Source organism: Ambystoma mexicanum, chromosome 13 (assembly GCF_040938575.1).
Source record: "Ambystoma mexicanum isolate Mex_15411 chromosome 13, UKY_AmexF1_1, whole genome shotgun sequence".
NCBI classification, from domain to species: domain Eukaryota; kingdom Metazoa; phylum Chordata; class Amphibia; order Caudata; family Ambystomatidae; genus Ambystoma; species Ambystoma mexicanum.
The window spans coordinates 520,170,192-520,186,901 of record NC_090938.1 but is presented as its reverse complement, the minus strand read 5'-3'; the positions used below and the strand labels follow the sequence as shown (position 1 = coordinate 520,186,901).

Here is a 16,710-nt window from a genome sequence, read left to right as displayed (position 1 = left end):
TCCCACCTTCACAGCACAACTACTCCAACCCACCTTTTCCTCAGTCACCCTCCCTTCACTCCCTACTCTCCTGCTACCACTTCCACGCAACATAGTAACACTTTCGTTCACCAGCCAATTCTACACCTCCCACTCCCATCTGTGGAACAAGTCCCCTTTCTCCTTCCCTCCCTTCTCCACCTCCCTCCCTCCCTCCCTTCCTCCCTCCCTTCCTCCGTTCCTCCGTTCCTCCCACCCTCCCTCGTCAGCTCTCCACCAGCAAATTTGACAATTGGCTCTCTGAAGCTCTTAGCCCTCTCATCCCCATCAGAACCTTCTCCTACATACAAGGCCCCTTTCCCAGATGATTCATCCCAGCCCTCAAATCTTTCAAAACCCCACAGATGGAACACAGAAACACAGATGGCAGACGGACCCTTAGCCACAGAAAAAAACTTGTTACCTCAACAGGTCAAATCCTACAGGTAAGAAATTCACAATGTCAAAAAGTATTTCTACTGGAATACAATCTCCCACACACCAAATGCCTGCAGGGAACTCCACAAGATCATCTCAACATTCAAGGCCCCTCTCTGCACCTCCTCCTCCTCCTCCACATCCCACACCCAAGTACTCTGGCATTTTCTATAACCACTTCCACAACATAGCCTTGGAAAGAACCTCACCATTGGCTCAAAAATAGCAAAATAGCTTTGTTCCCACACCACTCCCTTGCATCCACGTCTGGGCTCGCAGACCCGCCCACCACCCGGCCACCCATTCTTCTTCTCTTCTATCTCTCACCCTGAATTTCTGAAGCTAGCAGCCATCCCTCAGGAGTCCCTGTCCTCCATCTCTTCTAAAAGAAATCCTTTCCTCAACCTACGCCGGCATCATTGCAAGATCGATCATTAATACATCTCACACTTTTCCAGCAGATTTCAAGACATCCCACATTAAATCCCTGCTTAAAAAAAAAAAATAAACACTCTTGACCCCCTTCTACCGGCCAACTGCAGACCTATCTCAAACAACCATTTCATAGCCAAACTAATTGACCGAACAGCATACACCAAGCTGTGCCTTTTCACAGAAACTAACCTCTTCCTCGACCCACCCAATCCAGCTTCAGACCTCTACGAGGAACTCAATCGTGCCTAGTCTCCATCTGGGACTATCTCAGAAGAACCTCAGACTCAGATGGTGATGCCGCACTAATCCTTAGACCTCTCTGTGGTCTTTGACACCATTAAACACTGCAACCTCATAGGCAGATTCCACTCCCTCGGCATCAGGGATGCAGCGTTGAAGTGGATCTCCTCCTTCCTCTACAACAGATCCCAAATTATACACATGCCTCCCTTCTCCACCCCACGCCCTGTCACCAACAGAGTACTTAAAGGGCACCTCTCTCTCACCCCTGCTCTTTCTCTTTACCCCTCCCCGAGCGCCCTCTCCACTATCATCCACTCAGACGGCCTGTCTTGCCACAACTATGACACCCAAATCATTTTCAGGACCCCTCCAACACCTCCCCCGACCTCGCTTCATGCCTCACAGAAATCGACCACTGGATGTCGGCTAACCACCTCCACCCCAGAAAATCTGAAATCATGATCTGAGGAAAGCTAAGTCTCTTCTTCCAACCCACCCCTTGGCCGCCTTCCTTACTGTAAGGGAGGCATGGCATCACAAGTATGACACAGACACAAAAGGTATAACTTGTAAAACATTTATTGAAGTTTCAATGGGGTCGGAGAAACTCCTACTTTGCCCTGTAGCTAAAATGGGAGCAGGCTCGACCATCACATAATAAATAAAACAGTCCTAGTTGAGTCTGTCAAATCAAAATGGCCTATACGGAACAAGTTACTTAGCTATAACTGTTGTTCTCCAGCATGGGTCTGGCATGGATTCACATGCTCGTGAATATTCCCCGTTGTCAGGCCAGGAATCCTCGGTATAGAAAAAAAAAATCAGTATCAGTTTCGTTTCTGATCTGTCTTTCTCAGTAATAACCAATCACTGGTCTCTGGGTCATACTGTCCCCAGCCAATGACTGCCCTCTCCCTAAGCCCCGCCCCTGGCAGCCATCCTCAGATTTGGTAGCACGTGAAGTGGCAGTATGACCAAGTGAAGAGCCGCAGAGGGGTAGGCGGGAGGGTTCGCATGTGAATCTATGCCAGACCCATGCTGGAGAACAACAGTTACAGGTAAGTAACTTGTTCTTCTCCAGCATGGAGTCTGGCATGGATTCACATGCTCATGAATATAAGAATACATAGCAGTATACACATGCACAACCACGGGAGGTGGCAAAAGGCTCAATATCAAGCAATACAACAACTCAACATTAAGCAACTCTTACCTCCTCACCAGGCTCACCTTAGGCGAACAGGTTGCGCAGTACTGCTTGGCCGACTCTTGACTCCTCCCTGGAATCCCGGTCGACGCAGTAGAATCTTGTGAAGGTGTGCGTCGACCTCCACGTAGCAGCCCTGCAGATGTCGAGCAGGGGCACACCAGACAGGAACGCCGTAGTAGCAGCGATCGCTCTGGTCGAATGGGCCCTCGGACAGCCTGGCAACGGTCGGTTTGCCAACCGGTGTCAGTGCATGATGCAGCCGGAGAGCCAACTGGAAATGGAAGTCTTCGAGAGAGCCTTTCCTTGATTCACAGGTCCAAAGTTCACAAACAGCTGTGATGTCTTCCGAAACCTCTTTGTGCGGTCCACGTAGAACTTCAGCGCTCTAGCTACATCCAGCGAGTGCAGAGTCCTCTCAGCCGGCGACGAAGGCGACGGGAAGAAAACTGGCAACACCAAGGGCTCGTTGAGGTGGAAGTCCGATGGCACCTTGGGCATGAAGGAGGGGTGCGTCCTCAGCACCACCCTCGTGTCGTGAAAAGTCAAGTATGGAGGCTTGCAAGACAGGGGCTAGATCTCTCCCACTCGTTGTGCAGAGGTGATGGCCACGAGGAATGCTGTCTTCCACGACAGAAACTTCAACGGCACTGAATGCATAGGCTCGAATGGGGCCCCCATGAGCCTAGTTAGCACCACGTTGAGCTCCCACGCCGGGGCAGGGGCCTTCACCGGCGGGAATGATCGGAACAGTCCTTTCATAAATTCCTTCACCAGTCGATGAGACCACAAGGACACCTGTCCTGTAGTTCTGGTGTAACGTGAGACGGCAGCCAGATGTACCTTGATGGAAGCGTGAGATAGGCCAGCCTTGGCCAAAGACAGTAGGTACGGCAATACTTGAGGGGACGTAATCCGCAGAGGGTTAATCTTCTGTGCACGGCACCAGACAGAGATCCTCTTCCATTTATGTCCGTAGCACTTGAGATTTGAGGATGCCCTGGCCTTTGCAAGAACCTCTCTACAGTCGGCCGGGATGTCGTATCCTCCAAACTCTAGTGCTGCAGGAGCCAGGCCTGCAAGTTCAGCGACTCTGGTTCGTGATGAAGAATGGCGCCTCCTTCTCTGGAGAGAAAATCCGCGTCCGTCGGCAGCTTGACTGGTGTGGACGCTGACAAGTCCAGAAGGTCCAGGAACCAGATCTGCCTCGGCCACGCCGGTGCGACGAGGATCATCCTGCACCGGGACCTCTTGAGCTGGTTGACGAGCCGGAGTAGCAACGGCAACGGCAGGAACGCATAAAGGAACAGGCCGTCCCAGGGGAACGAGAAAGCATCGGGGAACCTGCTGGCGAACCTCCGGCACTTGGAGTTCGCCGCCGTCGCCAAGAGATCGATCTGGGGTTCACCCCATCGTCGGAAGAGTAGGTCCACTTGATCCTGGCACAGTTCCCACTCGTGGCACGAGCGCAGCTCTCTGCTGAGTGAGTCGGCGATGGTGTTTTTTATCCCTGCCAGATGAAAGGGTACCAGAAACATCCCTTGGGCGACGGCCCAATGCCACAGATCCTGGGCTTCCTTGGATAGGGCAGGGGATCTGGTTCCACCCTGCTTCCGAATGTAAAACATCGTGGTGGTGTTGTCGGTGAAGATCCTCACCACCTTGCCCTTGAGGGACGGAAGGAAGGACCCGAGGGCCCAGAACACTGCACGGAGCTCCAAGATGTTGATGTGGAGTGTCTTCTCCTCCTGGAGCCAAAGGGCTCTCGCGTGGAGACCCCCGGTGTGCGCTCCCCAAACTTCAAGGGAGGCATCCGTCGTCACCGTCACCTGGTGGGCCGGGGCTAGGAAACTTGTTCCCGCCGTCAGATGAGAGCGGATACCCCACCATCGTATCGCCTGACGGAACGCTTTGTCGAGCGGGATCCTGTCCTCGAAGCTGCCAGTTGGCTGGATCCAGTGGGCGTCGAGGAATTCTTGCAAGGGCAGCATCCGAAGTCTGCAGTGGCGCACCAGATAAATGCAGGAGGACATCATTCCGAGGAGGGACTTGATAGACCTCACTCTGGCCACGTTCGTGGCCAGCAGACGTTGCACCTTTCCCAGGATGGTCCTTATCCTTTCCTCCGACAGTGAGGCCAGCCACGCCACTGTGTCGAGCTGTGCTCCCAGAAACAGGGTGACTTGCGACGGGACCAGGTGGGATTTTGGAAAGTTGATGGAGAACCCCAGGTCCGTGAGCAGCTGGACAGTCTTTGCAGTGTGTTCCACGGCGAGCTCCCTTGTCCTTGCCCGTATGAGCCAGTCGTCCAGGTAGGGGTAGACGTGGATCCCCTGCAGGCGCAGCCGCGCCGCCACCGGTGCTAGGCACTTGGTGAACACCCTGGGCGACGATTTTAATCCGAACGGGAGGGCCTTGAACTGGTAGTGCCGCCCTTTGACCACGAACCTGAGGAACTTTCGGTGTCTCTTTAGAATAGGGATGTGGAAGTACGCATCCTCCAAGTCCAACGACGACAGGAAATCGCCCTCCTCCAGCTGTCCCAGCATGTGCTGGAGGGTGACCATCCAGAACTTCTGTGCCTTGATGTATTTGTTCAGTCGTCGAAGGTCCAGGATGGGACGCCATCCTCCTGTCTTCTTCTTTACGAGGAAGTATCTGGAAGTATCTTGAGTAAACTCCGGAGCCCCGAAGCCTCTTTGGAACGAGCTCGATGGCACCTTTCCTGAGCATCGCCCTTACTTCCAACAGCAGTTGAGGGACGTGATTTTCCTTCCTGGCCATGGGAGGAATGCGGGGGCACTTCTTCTGGAACTCGAGGGCGTGCCCCAGGGCCAGGGCATCCAGCACCCAACGGTCGGTGGAGATGGACTCCCACACGCCGACGAACTTCGTCAGCCGGCCTCCCACCAGGGTGCTTCGGCAGGGGCCCGACCCGACAGTCGGTTCAATCTTGCTTGGAAGCCGCTTTGCCTCCTTGACCACCTTGGCGACGACAGCGGGATCCACCTGACTTGCCGCGTCCCCTGTAGGCCTCCTGCAACGAAGATCTTGCCGCTTGATGGTACGTAGAGGAGCTGCTGCCGGCTCCCTTGGAGGCACCCTGTCTGCCTCCGGAGCTCCGAAAGGACGGCCATCGCTGTTGGAGCACACCCAGTGCACGGGCCGTCTCCGTGTCCGTCTTGATCGCCTGAAGAGACTCATCAACCGCCTTGCCGAAAAGGTTGTTCCCATCGAAGGGCATGTCCAAAACCTTGGTCTGTACGTCCTGGCTGAAATCCGTCGCCTTGAGCCATCCTCGTCGTCTCAGGCAAACGCTGTTGCCCAACTGACGGAAACCGGTGTCGGCGATGTTCGTAGCCACCGGAATGGCGTGGTCCGAGGCAATCTCACCTTCCTGTAAGATTTCCAGGGCCTCAGCCCTCTTGGCGTCCGGAAGGAAGTCCAACAGAGGGGCGATCATGAACCACAACTCCCTGTCGTAGCGGGCTACGATGGCCAGGGCGTTGGCCGCCTTGATGGTCGTTGCTGCAGATGAGATGACCCATCGTCCCATCGCATCCAGCTTCCTACCCTCGCCGTCCGGCGGGGAGGTTGAAGTCGAGGCCGATGCGCCCCCCCCCTGCTTTCTTCTTGGCCGCCGCCGAAACGACCGAATCCGAGGTAGGTTGCGACCTAAGGCACAAGGGGGCAGCGTCGGGGACCCGGTACTTCTTCTCGTACCGGTCCCTCTTTGCAGGAGCCGTGGCAGGGTTCTTGAGGAGGGCGCGCCCCTCATCCCAGATGTTATCAAGAAGCGGTACGGCGAGGACCGTCTTCCTTTTAGCCTCGCGCCATTGGTAAAGGAACCCTTCCTTCTTTTCTTCGGGGCAGAGCTGGAAGAGCTCGGATGCCCTGGAAATCATGGCATGGAAGGATCCAATCTCGTCGGGCGGTGACGCCCGGGCAGGAGGCGACGTGGGACACGTCCCGTCGTCGTCTCCGTCGTCATCCATACCCGTCGTAGTCGTGTCCATGCCTGTATCATCCCCGTGGCTAGTAGACCGGGGGGAAGGCAGAGAAGGCCGCCGAGGCGGGAGAGGAGGCCTAGGATACGTCCTCCTCCTCTTAAGTGGTGGGCTCTCCGAAGGTCCTGACTCTGGTTCCCCCGTCGGGTCTGGTTCAGGTACCTCCGTCGGGGGAAGGGGCAACCTAGTCCTTATCTCAGAGCATAAGGACTGAATGGCTGACAAAATGGCCGCCGAGGTGTCCTGCGGAGCCAGAAACGACGGGAGCGAGGGCTCTTAAGGAGCCTTGTCTGCGCTCTCATCGTCGCCCTCGTCGGGATCCCTCCCGATGGGCTGGGCCTCTTCCACGATTTGGATGAGCTCCTCTTTAGAGGTCGTGTCCGTATCCACGATGGCCACCAGCCCCTCCCCCACCCTTTCCAACGAGGACTTTGTGGGGGTCTTCTCGATGGGCCTGAAAGACGACTCCCTCCGCGGTAGCAGGGAGACTCTGGTTCCTGAGGGCGCCTCCACTGGTGTAGCCTCCACAGGCTGAGCCAGGGCCGCGGCGACATCCTCAATCGAGGTCTTAGCAGGGTGAATTAAGGCCAACGTCACCTTCTGTATGCCTGGGGCCTTCACCTTGGGGGGAGGGTCCGAGTCTCGCTCCCCCTCTGCCGGAATCTTCGAGATTGACCGGGGCCTCTCCAGAAGCTTCGCCGAGTTCTCAGACTTCCTCTTACCCGAGCCAGAGCGTTGGCTCGTGGTTGATGGCGCCGGGGAGGATGTGCCCTGCCTGGCAGCCAAGGAGCCCGATCGTTCGGCGCTCCCGGTGCCCGCGGACTCGCGGTGCTTAGCCTTTTGTTGGGCACCCTCACAGGACTTAGAAGACCGCTCGGACTTCTTTTTCTTCTTCTCGCCTGGCGGGCTTCTTACCTTCCAGCCAGTTGGCGAGACGGAGGTGGCGATCCTTCATGGTCCGCTCCGACATGTTCCCACAAAAAGCACAGTCCTTTTCCTTGTGTGTCTTGTCCTCATGGAGACAGTAGAGGCATAACGAATGCTCATCCTCCTTGAAAACGTTCTGAAGCTGGCATCCAGGGCAGGTCCTGAACAGCTTCCCGGGCGTCGAGCTTCCTTTCTCCTGGGCCATGACCGGGGTAGGCCTCGGAACCTCTGGAATCCTCCAAAAGTGTAACTCGACGAAATCTTCACCCTTGAGGGGCGTAGAAACTCCGAAACGGATCCCCGTTGATCGAATGTAGACACGGTGGAGCTTGAGGCTCTATTTAACCGAAAAAATGAGAAAATCTCCTGAAAAAAGCGCAAAAACCCAGCAAAAGCTCGAGAGCTACAGCACAAGGACTCCCAACATTTGAACGTGCGATAAAAATCTGAGGATGGCTGCCAGGGGCGGGGCTTAGGGAGAGGGCAGTCATTGGCTGGGGGCGGTATGACCCAGAGACCATTGATTGGTTAGTACTGAGAAAGACAGATCAGAAACAAAACTGATACTGATTTTTTTTCTATACCGAGGATTCCCGGCCTGACGACGGGGAATATTCATGAGCATGTGAATCCATGCCAGATCCCATGCTGGAGAATAACAAAAACTTAATGCCGGCCCTATATCTTGTACAAAAAGTGTGAAAAGGAGAATATGTATGCAAAGGAAAGTCAGTGTTCAAATATAAAGAATAAATGTGGCTGAGTCAGCTCTTCTCCACACGTTGGACAGCACGGAGTAAGGCTGTCTTTGTAGGCACGATGACACACTCTGGCTCAGGCTCTTAACACAAAGGTAGTTCAAGACGTGAATACAAGCCCGCCTGGCCTTCCACGTTGAAGTCTTTCAAAGCACAGTTCACCAAAAGGTTCACATCAGTCCCCCTCAATCAGGCTCGGACCTCTCAAAGCAAAAGTTCACATCGCTCTCCCTCGATCAAGCACGGACCTCACAAAGCAAAAGTTCATATTGGTCTCCATGAATCAGGCTCGGACCTTTCACAGCAAAACAAAACACTTGGGAGGGGTTCCGTTCCCCAAGCTTAATTCACCTCCTTTAGGGGTGCCCTTCCCCTAACTTATTACACCTCCGGTCTCCCTCAGTCGGGCTCAGACCGTTTTCTGATGTGTAAGACTTTCGAATGTGCGTGGCATTTTTCTACATGCCTCTGCAGGACCACTGACTTTCCAGCTCTCAATTTACACTCCTATGTTATTTGCCCCAGTGCTTCCTGGTCTGGGTAATTCACTGTATTATGCACCAAAGTTTAACGTTTACCTTTTTACGCTCCCCTTTTCTCTGGGCAATTTCAATCACCTCGCTGTTACAGTTCATTCACTTTATCGTCATAAAATGTTCACCTTTCACTGAGACTTTCGAGTGGGCTACTTGCTTTGGTACTCTGGTAGCTAGTATCGCTGACTTTACAGCTATCGTCACTTCAAGGTTCATTCGCAGGTCTGCCTTTCTTCGCGTCTTATCCACACACGTGCAGCCTTCCATTGTGCGATATTATGTTGCCACATCAATCTTTCTTTAGCGCACACACCGGGCTCTCACGTCGCTTGCCAACTCACCGGCTGCGTACATTTCTTATCTTTACTGTCTTTCAGTTTACGAGTCAAGGCTAGTACCACAGGCTTGGCCTCGCTTCCCCAACTCAGCCGTTCACCCGGGAGGGTCACTTGCATCCTTGAAACACAATGCAGCTTTCTTGTTTGGGACTCTGCTCCATGTGTCTTTCGCAGCCTTTTGGAGGCAATGACCTCCTGCATGGAAACTCTTGGGGTTCCCCATCCGTGGCTCTCGTCCCTCGGTCCTTTACTTTGCTCCAGTAGGTTCACCTTTGCCCCGGAAGTTCTGCTCTTACTTGTGTTCCACCTTGCTCAGAGTGTGTCTCTAGGTTCCGTCTTTTATCCGTTTGAAGAGAACTAATTGGTATCAGATGTATCCACGGAGAGTCAAGTGCCTGACTTTGCATGACCCAATTAGCAGAACATGTCCAGTGTGATGTTTAAGAGTTAGCATTATTACTCTCAGTCACCCTCTTTCTCGGCCTAGTGGTTGTTTGGAAAAGGAGGGCGGGGGCAGGAGGGACTCTGGATAATCCTATGAAATAGGAGGAATCATGAGTACGGGAAAGGGAGGAATACTGCGTCTCACAACCAGCTGTCTCACCCCCACTCCCCGAAGAACCTTGACAGAGGTGATCCTCTCGCACTGGTCCACCCCCAGGCTCTGGATCCAAAGGCGATGGCCGTGCCCTGACCACCTGAGAAAGTGATCCCCAGAGACTAGCAGGTGAGACACCCTTTGGTTTCTCACACTAGGCCCTCCCACCTCCACCACAGTAAAGAACCTTGGATGCACCATGGCCTCAGATCTGAAACGATCACATCAATTCAGTGTCAAAATCTTGCTATTTACACCTACGCATTCTCTGACGCATCTTCCCATACCCGATCATCCCACAGAGTTGCCGCAATCACAGCCATCGTCCTCTCTCACCTAGACTATGCCGATACCCTATACCTAGGCAATCCTGGATCTCAATTTACAATGCTCCACAGGGTTCAAAACACTGCTGCTAGGCTCCTTCTTGCTCTAGGCCCTACAGAACACATTACACTCGCCGTACAAGTCTTTCACTGGCAACCGATCGGACGATGGCTCACCTTCAAAGCTATGTGCATAACCAACTGTGCTATGTACAACATTCCCAGAATATCTACAACACAAGCTCACCTCCCTAGAGGTCCAACAGAAACCTGAGATCAGGCACAACTCTCCGACTTGTCTGTCAAAGCACCCACCATATGGAACACTACCCCTGTTAGCATCCGCCACATAGAAGATCACCTCGCCTTCCGGAAGGCCCTCAAGACCTGGCTCTTTCCTTCTGCATCCTGAATGACCTAGTCCGCCTCAAGGGTGAACTATCACCCCAGACAGGTAGGTGGGGCAATGATGAGTCATGTTAGGAGACAGCAAGACACTACTAAGCACACACAGCAAGTATTCCAGTCAATATGCATGATATGATCTGCATTCACTTATCGCAACTACATATCCGCCATGACTCACTGGTATGTATCGTACTCCAGCTCAATGGAAGATAGCTGTATTCCTCCTGGGGCATGGCCACCCACCCGCATACACTTGCAATTATCCACTGCTAGAACTCATATTGCACATCACCTCTGCCACTAGAATGCAGCGAAGTCCCAGGAAAACATTTAATCTAGCTGGGCACAGTCTCCTTTACTAGAAACTCTCCCGACTGCCCACCACACTACTAGCCACATCTCCATGGGTTGCTAGCAGTGACTTACCCCCCAACCTACCTTTATACTGGCTAAAATGCACACACGCATTCCAAAATCCTCATATCGAATCTCATACTTTGGTCCACCAAGGGCCTTCAACCACAACGCTTTTAGGCCACACCAATGGCATTAGGCACTATACAAATGACATAGCATCAAATAAATCACCTCCACAATCCTTTCAAACGTCTTCTGGTCTCTTCCTCCTCTGAACTCACCAGAATAACCCACACCTTCCAGTTTCCTGTTTCACATATCCTTCCCCTCCCTTCTCCATTTCCCCAGGCCAATCTGTCCCTGCCGTTCCTTGCCTGAGAGGAGTTGCAGGCATCTACACATGATACAAGGGGGTCCAATTAACCAGATACCAGCTTGAGGGTTGGGAAGAGTCTCGTCTAAGGCTCTTTATGGTCTTTATAAATATACTGGCTACATCTTGTATTTTATCTACTACTTTCTGTTACTTATTTGTAATACTATAATAAAGAGTGTATATATTTTCAGCAGATCTGTATAGTGTCCTGTGAAAAACCAGAGGATGTTTCACAACCTAGTCCCCACGGATCCCGTACTCAGGAAGCCAGGGAAGGGCCATCACTTTTGGACCCCGAACGTGGGGGTGGACAAGCAAGGTAGGATTACTTGGATAGGTGGTCCTCGGGGAGAGGGGGAGAAGCACCTGATGGAGAGACATGGTATCCCCTTTTTCCACAGCCCCTCTAACCCCTGTCCCTGCTTATTTTATGGGAAACTACAGCTCCCATAATTCCTCCCCACGATACATTGACAACACTACTTAGCCGAGGAAGATGAGGAATAAGGTCAGACAGATTACCTCTACGGACTGGAAATGGCTCAGTCCCTGTATTGAGGACAGGCAGAGTCAGGCATGTAATGCAAACTATATACACCTGCCATTTGTTAACACGCCCGTTCAGGCGAATAAAAGGTGGCGCTCACAAGCACACTCTGAGCGAGGCTGGGTAAGTTTAGGGATATCCGCAACCAAAAAGAAAACATTATTTAACACCAAGCCCTGAGCTTCTTCCAGCTTGTAGCTTTATTTCAGCCCCCCTCCCCCAATTACAAAACAGTACCAAAAATCAAAGTCTCAAAATTACCTTTCTTTAGGACGCAATAGTTCTATACAGGTCTCGGGTTCCCCCATACCCAAAGTAAGGGTGTCCTTCCCCAAGTTCAAAATAAGACAGTTCAAACAACCTTGAGATGAAATATTATTTGTTAGGACTCAGGGTTACCTTGCCCAATTTTCAAGTAACATAGTTCAAAAACAATATCTTTGCCTCAATGATGATTTGAATATTTGGTCAGATAATTTGCAGTTTGCATGCAAGTTGAAAATTCCACTGATAATCAGGCTTCAGTATCTTGTTTGAATAAACAGTAAAGTCACTTTAGATTTCAGCATATTATGGTTTGTTTAATATAAAGGTTGGCGTTTGATATTCCTTCAATAATTCAACATATAATGGATTGTTAAAGTGTCTTTTACTGTCTTTGGGTTCCAAAGGTATTAATTCTGTAATGGTCAAAAATGTCACTTCAGTTTGGCATTCAATATTTATATCTCTTGTTGAGGGGTAACTTTCCGTCCACTTCTAGTTCAAGAGTAGTTTGTCTTGCTTTAATTAAATGGTTCACTGCTCAGAGACCTTCGAGAACTTGTTTTGTGCCACACACGATCACTGCGATACAAGATATTCCTCTTTGTTTGATAATTGACAAATATTATTGTTCATTTCACTTTAATTGACAAATTGAATATTCTGAGACCTTCGAAAACATGTTTCTAGCCACACGCCACCACTCTGATATAAAGTATTCAGGTTAGGAAAGGATCAAGTTCACACACATGCACACCGGGTTTCAAACTCGCTGGTCTCTTTGAAAGTGTCTGCTGCAGCGCAGATCATACAGCCTTCTTCGTTTAGTGTCAGAGTTCCAGTTCCTGCCCCTCAGACACTACTGGGGTGGTCCTCCACCACAAGGGAACGAGCACGTTGAGTAGAAAGGAAATTGGCAGTCTTCCAGTACAGGTCCCTTCACAGGTCCGAGTCTGCTCCAGGGAGTCCCAGCTCCCACGCCACGCCAAAGGATTCCCCGCTGCATACACCGGCCTCCTGAATCTTAGCCGGTCATCTCTCTTTACCACTGGATTGAGCTCCATTTATATACCTGCAGCCCATTAGCAGGCTGCAGGTGTGGCTGATCAATCAGCCTTTCCTGACTAGCATTAAGAGGACATGCCTGACCTTCACTGCTCTTAGCAGGTATCTTCCTCGCCCCAGTACATAGTCGTCAATGTTCTTAGTTGTCTCTTTATCATCCCAGCAATGTCAAGTGTCAATGGTGGGGAAATGAGTGGAACTGGCTTACAATAGCCCATAAAGGTTGGGTTGGTCGTCAGTAGGAAAAGGGGGATACCATGTCTCGCCCAAGGGCATCCGACTCCCAGTCCCCAAGGACCCTCCACCCAGGAGACCCTCCCTCACTTCTCCGCCCTCAGGTTCAAGATACAATACCTATGGCCTTTCCCTGAACACTTGTGCAGAGGATCCAAGGGGTCCAGGAGTGAGAATACCCTCTGGTTTCTCACACTCCACAGAACTCCAATACGTCTGAAGATACTCTGTCACCACCGGAAGGGTCAGTACACTTCCAGAGACCAGCACTGCCACCACGGACCTTCAACATCACAAGGACCTGAAGTATCGACAGTCAGGGGCTGAAAAGCCGAAGATTCCAGACAAGGTTCCAACATTTTCCAATCACAATGGCACCAGCATTTTCTGAGTTCATGTCGATTGAATAACATTGGGCCATCTTTAACACTGGGCCCAATACTTAACAGAAGGTTGGTCACAGTATCAGGACCAGTATCCCACTCAACCAACATGAAGCCGTTGTGCTTCTTTCTTAGATCAGAAAATACTGAATTTCAGATACATATGTAATCCATAAAAGTAAAAACTTAACAAAAACAAAGCTGACATTAGTAAATATGGGATAAAACAGAGCCAAAAAATAATGTATAACAGCATGTCTCAATAATTCCTCAAGCTGCATCTTCACATTGCATCATCATTCAGCTCTCTCGTTTACAAGTGATACTATAATAATGTGCTAAGTAAAAATCCTTATGTGCAGCTCAAGGCTATTCAAGGCACAAACAGCTGCAGCAAAAAACAGCTACCGTACCAACTGAAATTATACCTTTGAGTTTAAATGGTTCCGAGTCATCCGTCTGCACGGAGAAAATAGAAAGCATTATCAGACATTCTAATTGCCAGTTACTCACATAACTTGTGCAACCTTGTAAACGAGCTGGCAATGGCAAACACTGATCCAAAATACAATGTATTGGTTCCAACTCCTTCAGGCTTATGTTTGTTCTCTCATACTTTAGTTTGTCAAATATAATTTGCGCCTTCCAGTGTTCCATGGTATTTACATCTCCTATAACATACAGAAGTCAGGAAGCAGCTCCTCACAAAATCTATGTTGATGTCACTTAACATTATGTGACAAATCCAGGGAATTTGTTGCTTCTCCCTAAGGTGGAGCCACCCCCTGTGAGCCTAGGGAGGTGAGCCCACTACAGAAAACCGTTCCTCGGGGGTTTGTAATGTAGGATCTCACTTGGAGTGACTCCCTTAGGTGACAAGAACTCCCAGTTGAACAAGGTTGTAACATCTGTGGTGGGTCAGAAGGACAGAAACAAGTATCTTCCATTTTAAAAGGTTTTTTATCATCCTTTAAAATGAATAAACTCCTATCTGTCCCTAAACTATGGGTTTTCGCTACCTAACCAAAACTTGGGTGCTTGTGAGTCGTTGGTGTGTCCAAAAAGGAAGATCTGCCCTCTGTCCAAATCTAATCTAGTGTGCTCCTACCACGATCCAAAAAGTTATCTAAGGCACAGGAGAATGACTCCCTTCTCCCGTTTCTGCTTCTCAGCAAAGTCACTTCAATATTTAATATTTTGGTAGCTTTTGGTAACCCTCAATAGTTCATAGAGTTCAGAAATGGGTTTCTTCAGCTTTCCTGATGTGTCTGACACAGTGCTTTTCCCTTCAGATGCTCCTTCTCTTTGTGTCTTGGGTCTTTACAAGCATTGCTCTTTCGTCTCTTAATTTGCACTCTCTTTCCTGGCTGGAACAGTTTATTTCTCACTCTTATCTACCACTGGAATGAGCTTGGCATTTCCAATAATTGTTCTGAGCTATATTCTTGTCTTCAGGGGTTACTGGGACAGGTATGATTCTACCAATAACGATTCATGCTTGGATCCCAATCTTCAATGTGTAAGGTTGCAGAAGTAAGGCTCCGACACAATGGGGGCATCATTTTGGGTACAAACCTTTATTGATCAAGAAAGGGGTGGGAAAATGCCCCTGTACCTAAAGCTAGGATGGGGTTTCCCTACCTCAAAGAAAACAAGTTAAACTGACAAGATGTCCAAAACTAAAAGGTCTGTCACTGTCATGTCTCAAAAGGCTACCAGTGTAGCCAACACTAATAACTTAAATTTTCAGAGCAAGGATGTTCTCGTCCAAAGTAAAGTGTGCATGGTAGTTCCAACCAACAAGTTCCCAGTCTGTTGGGTAATCAAAACTGGTTAAATAAACAATGTTCACAAATAGAACACTCCAAACCTAGGGTCGTGCACCTTTCCCCTAGACTTCCTTTTGGGTTCCTGAGCCCTGGTATCCGCTTAGGTAAAGTCACTGGGCAATTCACAAGGATATGCGTTTCAGATTCACAGTTCCACCAACTTGGCACACTTCCCTACCAAACGTGGGATTCCTTCTAATTAGTCCTCTTCAGTTTCAGGGTTCTTGACCCTCTTATTCTGAACCTCTCATGTGGGAGAAGCTCCCATAACTGCAATATTCTGAACGGCTTGGTTTATTCTCCTGCCAAGCAACTGTCCTCTCATGGACTGTCTCTCTTTCTTTCACAGGGTCCCAGACCGTCTTATTCTTTGCTACTTTATATTTGTGTCTCTCATATGGGTACAGGTCCCAAACTTGCAATGTATAGTTGTATCCGCCTGCCAAGTATACAGCTCTTCCTTGATTGCTGCTTTTAAAATCAGGGATGCAGACCCTCTTATTCTCGGCTTCTCATATAGGTGTGGGTCTCTGTGAGAAACCTGAAGGTGTCTCAACCTGCTAGTCCCAGGGGATCTGTCATCCAGGTGGCCAGGAAACGGCTATTGCTTTTGGATCCAGTTCTTGGGGGTGGACCGTGCAGGAGGATCAACTGGATGAGGGAGGGGTGTTCGGGGAGTGGAAGTGGGACAACCGATGACGAGATGCAGTATACATTTCCCTGTAACACCTTAACCCATCCTATCAGGTAGGATACTTAGGGATTCAATCACCCCCTACCCCTTTTCCAACACAAACACTTTCCCACGGACAACTCACTGTGACTGAAAATGGACTAACACCCGAGATGTATACCGGACATGTGCCAATACAATGGTCAGGCAGGTTCAGGCAAATACTGATAATTACACACAACCGACTTCCATCACACTTCCCCACACGGATAAAAGATAGAGCACGAAAGCACACTCTGAGTAAGGCAAAGGACACGAGGAAGCAGCAGTTCCAAGATGGCAGTTTAATACAAGGCGGAAGAAGGCAGGACCAAAGAGGATCGCAAGGACGGACATACCCTTGACCTTTTCACCGAGAGACAGCATCTTTCGTTAGACTTCGAGAATAGGAAAAATAAGACCTGGAATTAAAGCTGAAGAATCCTGCCTTGTGTGTTGGAGGTATTGGGGGCTCTCCCGCGTCGCTAGTCAAGGCGGGGAGAAGCGTTTGCCGCTGTGGTATTGTCCTTGGCTCCTATAGCAGCACCAGTGAAATCAGCACAGCTGGTGAGTTGGGAGACTGATACCAGACCAGTCTGTGTGAAAACCAAGGTTACAAGCAGCAACATTGTAAAAAGAAGATTATTGAAACAGCAGATGAGTGAATGAACTTTGAAGCTAAGATATGATACCATAGACAGAGT

General features: G+C 50.2%; 1 protein-coding gene across 5 annotated transcripts in view; it reads right to left on the bottom strand.

Annotated features, from left to right (window-relative positions):
* NBR1 (NBR1 autophagy cargo receptor) overlaps positions 1–16,710 on the bottom strand; it is a 1,466,631-nt gene that overhangs the window by 499,800 nt on the left and 950,121 nt on the right. The window lies entirely within an intron of this gene.